Source organism: Montipora foliosa, chromosome 3 (assembly GCF_036669935.1).
Source record: "Montipora foliosa isolate CH-2021 chromosome 3, ASM3666993v2, whole genome shotgun sequence".
Lineage (NCBI taxonomy): Eukaryota > Metazoa > Cnidaria > Anthozoa > Scleractinia > Acroporidae > Montipora > Montipora foliosa.
The window spans coordinates 26,558,170-26,563,169 of NC_090871.1; the positions used below are offsets into that span (position 1 = coordinate 26,558,170).

The following is a 5,000-nucleotide window of genomic DNA, read 5'->3' on the forward strand; positions in this document are numbered from 1 at the left end:
TACCGGTAATTTATTATTTTTTTTCTCTATGTTGCGAGCGAGCGGAATTCTGCAAATCCTGCAATCTGATTGGCTCTGTGAGTGCCCTTACCAAACTGAGTGATATGGGCCATATATGGACCATATATGGGTATGATATGGGATAATCTATGGGCCATATATGGATTTCATATGGTTTTGATGTGGGACATTACCCACCATATCAAACCCATATGATGCCATATACTGCCTCTCTATTGTCTTATCTATGGGAAAGATACGTATTTCGTAAAAGTCCATATCATTCCCATATATGGGAATGATATGGGCTATGGGAATGGTATGGGATGATTGCCATGCAAAGGAATGATATGGGAATTGTATGGGAGCTGTAATCAGTCCCATACCAAACCCACATCTATGGAAAAGATACGTATTTCGTAAAAATCCATACTATTCCCATACATGGTAATGATATGGGCGATGGGAATGGTATAGGATGATTGCCATGCGAAGGAATGATATGGGAATGGTATGGGAGCTTAAATCAGTCCCATACCAAACCCACGCCTATGGGAAAGATCGAACTATTGCTGCTCCACAAGCTATGGAAAAACTATGGGACTACAATGGGAAAGACAACTTGTACCCATAGCAAACCCATACCTCAGCTGCTTACTGGAGGTATGCAATTGCTAGAATATTTCCACAAAGGTGAAAATTATTCAAGGAAATGACCACTTTGTGTTTAAGCTTTAAAGTCCCTTTATTCAAATCATGGACACAATGTTAAATTGAAAACTTAAAAGTTGAAATCTGAAATGAAGCGCTTACAAAGTAAAACTGTACAAGCTTTGTCCACCTTTGAACTGTTAACAATTAAAACTTAATGCAAGTGTCTGTTTATTTTAATGCCCATCTAGTGTGGTGTCACTATAATGGCTTTACGAAGGGATAAAACTGTTCTATTATTCCACTCGTACAGAAGAGATTCATATTCTTTGTGGCCGCCGAGCCTCGACACACTTCATATCTATTTTTTTATTTTTTTGGCTGGCACTGATTCCATCTTTGGTGAACTTCGAACAGACTTTACCTAAAGGTAGAATCAAGAAATGTTAATGTTTTTGGTCTCACTTTTATTTACCAAACAATAGTCACAACACTGTTTTAACCTGGGTGTTTGAGTATTCACTTAAAAGCAGGTATTCCTGGGCTTTGGAATGTAAGCAATTTTAGACAATTTAAATTTAAAAAAACTATCCAGGCACTTAGCATCACTTTTCTTTTTGTGCAGACACAAGCATTCCACATATTTTCTCTATTTTATGTTAAACATGCAAGCTAGTTAAATTCATGCCTGCTAATACATAAAAATTAAAATACAGAGGAATTCCATTTCATGCCTTTGAGCACCTTTATGTGGCAACTTTATAGAAATAGTCAATTGTTAGAAAAAGAATAATGAACCTACCAATGATTGCATGAACATGCAATTAAATAATAGCAAATTGTTTGTTTATGTTTAAGTAGGTAGGTTACATTGGAACTATGTAAAATATCTCCCATTGAATAGGTACAGTACCCCTCAAAAGTAAGTTGACAGTCTCAACTTGATCCTCAATGCTTGAAACGTTCAAGGATTAAGTCTCGAGGATCGAATTGAGACTGTAGACTTACTTTTGAGCGGTACTGTGCCTAAGTGTAAGGACCCTCAACATGCAATCATCTTCATAACTCACAAGGTACCAAGACTCTGTTAAACAAACACAAATCTATTTGAAACAAAACTTCTTGACTCGTGTTGGGTTGCACCATTTGACTATGTCTAAACCTTGTGCGACATTTACATCTGTGATCTATGCGCAGATTCAACAATGATCTCGATCCGAACGAAGTAATTCGTGATCACTTTTTTAGTGGAGTATGTTCTAAGTTTAGTAACAACTTTACACTGAGAAAAAATAGGAACTTGGAGGAGACAGTATATAAGCTTATGATCGAAGTTCTAAAACAAATGACACTCAAGCTTTTGCAAGTTTCTAAGGCATACAAATATGAGAATTTTCTTACCTTCTCTAAGACGAGTTGGGGCATTTCTCTTGCGTGAAGTACGTTCCGCCATTTCTACTTAAAACACACTCGAATCGGACCCTGAAAGCACGGAATCTTTCTCTAAATGTGACAAAAGTTTTACGAAAACATCGAAGGATCACGATGGAACGAAGAAAGTGACAAATTCGAAAAGGACGCGTTCTTTTCTCTCACATTGTGATTAGTTAAAAGCCACCACGTGACCACAAGTAGATGCGTACGCACTGATCTTTACTCTGGCTCCCAGGCACACACGGTCGAAGTCACATGCAAACAACAAAAATGGCGGAGAGAAGGAAAATAGGACGTATGCCACAAAGGATACAAGCGGCATTCAAACCCGTGTAAGTTTCCAGCAGCAAGAAGACAAAACGTGTCCCCGCAGTATCCACCGATCGCAAACCGTTTCTCTGCATGGCTACAGACGTGATCACGATTTTGAGTTCGAAGATGATCATGATGTCTCGATCGACTACGATGTGACAGTGTCAGCATCCAGTTTACCTTTACCTTGCAGTAACAGCGATGAACAATTCTGCCCCAACGAGGACGAAGTTCTTAGCACAGATTGTGGAAGGTTTACAGCTGAGAGTTTATAATGCGACAGTGTGAGTGACGACGAGCTATTACAGTTCACTGAACGCAAAAGTATGTATGCACGTTTTATCAAGGAGGGTACTTCTTCAGACATTTTCAGTGATGTCGAGAGTACTGGTGGATCAGACTCTGAAGCTCTTGCAAAGTAGTGTGAAAGAGAGGATGATCGATGTGCTATTTTCTGGTGCGCCTATAACAACCACTTCGAGCATTGTTTTGATATTGTCGTTTGGGTAACCGGTCGTTTCGCCAACGTGTCAGTTCGCCAACGGCCTGTTCGCCAACGTATGAAGTCGGTTCGCCAACGTCTAATGTCAGTTCGCCAACGCTTATTTGTCAGTTCGCCAACGTCCAAAATACTTTGTGAAATAGATCTGAAATGTATTTACAAATTACCAAAAGAAGATAATGTGACCTTTGATCCAAGATGAATTGTTTGATTCGGCTTGAAAATGTTCGTTTCACTCTCCCCAATCTCTCTCTCTCCCTCTCTCTCTCTCTCCCACGCCATCGACGGCTTATTTGGGGCAACCCTAAAACAAGGAATCCGGAATCCGGAATCCGGAATCCGGAATCACAGGTCATTGTTTTACCAATACAGAGAGTAAAAACTATCCTAAACATTCATAAAAGCTAACCTTAGGCCTAATTAGGCCTAAACAAACGTTTTTAGGCCTAAGGTTAGCTTTTATGAATGTTTAGGATAGTTTTTACACTCTGTATTGGTAAAACAATGACCTGTGATTCCGGATTCCGGGTTTTAGGGTTGCCCCCTTTATTTGTGAACATAAACCGGCTGTAAAACCTTTTTATTAAACATTTGCGTAGTTAAAGAGCCATCGAGTTGAAATATGTTTGTTTGATTACGCGCTTAGATGTGTTCACTTATTTCCCGCAAGTTTCGCCTACGTGTTTGTTCTACTCTCGCAGAGGTTTTTGCATTGCTTGAAACACTGATTAAATATTTGCGGCAAAACTTTTTCCTTCCCCCACTCAACTATTAAATGTTCCCCCTACAGCCTGCTTCTCTACCGGTCTCTTTTCTCTCTTTTACGGGAAGAATTAGAAACGCGATAAAAACAATGTGAGCTCATTAACTTCGCTTGTGCGGCATGTTGCAAAGGAGGTGAGAACTTTTTCAACTTGAATAGGATATTGTTTAGACGTTTAATGATATGTAACTAAAACAAAGAACAGATAACACCAACAATATCTGCCAATCAATTTCCTGCGATTTCGATCCGGCGTAATCAGGCATTGCTGTATAAAAGGGCTGTGATTTTCTGTTCAATTCAACCCACTCATCTTATCGAAGTATTTTCGCTGGTCAAATATTTTTACAAGAGTCACTCGAGATGGAAAGCTATTATTGTATCTATTGCAATGAGGAAGTAACAGCGAGACAGGAAGCGCTCCTGTGCGATGGCTGCGACAAATGGCAACATCGACGTTGCAACGCGGGAATTTCGAGACAGCAGTATAGAGATGCTGTTAAGTCCGGATTAGAGGTGGTTTGGCGATGCCTATATTGCGGTGAGATCACTGATCCACTTGCGGAGAGTAGCAGAATCGAGGAAGAGATGGATACCTTTGACATTCCACCATCTTTTGGTATGCTTGTTTTTTCACTTTGTAAAATTAAGCGTTCCTTACTTGTTAACCTCTTTTTCTCGCGCGCTTACCGGCACGAGTTTCAAAAAAAAAATCTAAGACGACATTTGGTGAAAAACCAACTCCTCGTGGTTAATGAGACAGGTGAGGTGGTCGTCCTAGGTTTTAATGTTCCAGAACAAGGTGTGTCTCCTAATATTAAAGCAGTATTCGGTCTATTTTCAGCTTTAAAATTTCTACTTTGCCGATTTTTCGCAGTAATTGGTATTTGTGCTTTCAAAATTGTCAAGAAAAGTATTTTATCCCCGTTCTCCAGCGGAAGCAGTATCGAAACCTGCAGGCGAGGCTATTCGACAGCTGGGAGAAGTACGAAAGGAAAGAGAAGACGGCCGCACAGTTGCTGAAAATATGCTCACATCTCAACGGCCCCACCCGTGGAAACTGAAGAAGTCAGTAAAAATCACAATCAAAAAACGGCTCCTTTAGGAGCCACCAAGTTTGCAAAAGTATATGACCAGCAATAAACTATCAATAAAGAAACCTAATAAAATTTGAGGGGGGATTGGGGCGCATTCAATAACAAATATGGCGGTTCACATCAACAATCCCTCTCATGAAGTGAATTGCAAGTTATCTAATTGACAATTATTTTCAACGAAAAAGGTGTTTTTGGACGTTGGCGAACTAACATATGAGCGTTGGCGAACTGACATTAGACG

At 39.8% G+C, this 5,000-nt stretch overlaps 1 long non-coding RNA gene across 1 annotated transcript; it reads right to left on the bottom strand.

Annotated features, from left to right (window-relative positions):
• Positions 1 to 720: 720 nt before the first annotated feature.
• On the bottom strand, positions 721 to 1,811 carry LOC137994675 (uncharacterized). Its single transcript, XR_011122167.1, has 2 exons — positions 1,660 to 1,811; positions 721 to 1,075 (listed from the first exon to the last, which is right to left on the bottom strand). It is a non-coding gene; the product is annotated as an uncharacterized lncRNA (long non-coding RNA).
• Between the last annotated feature and the right edge of the window lie 3,189 nt (positions 1,812 to 5,000).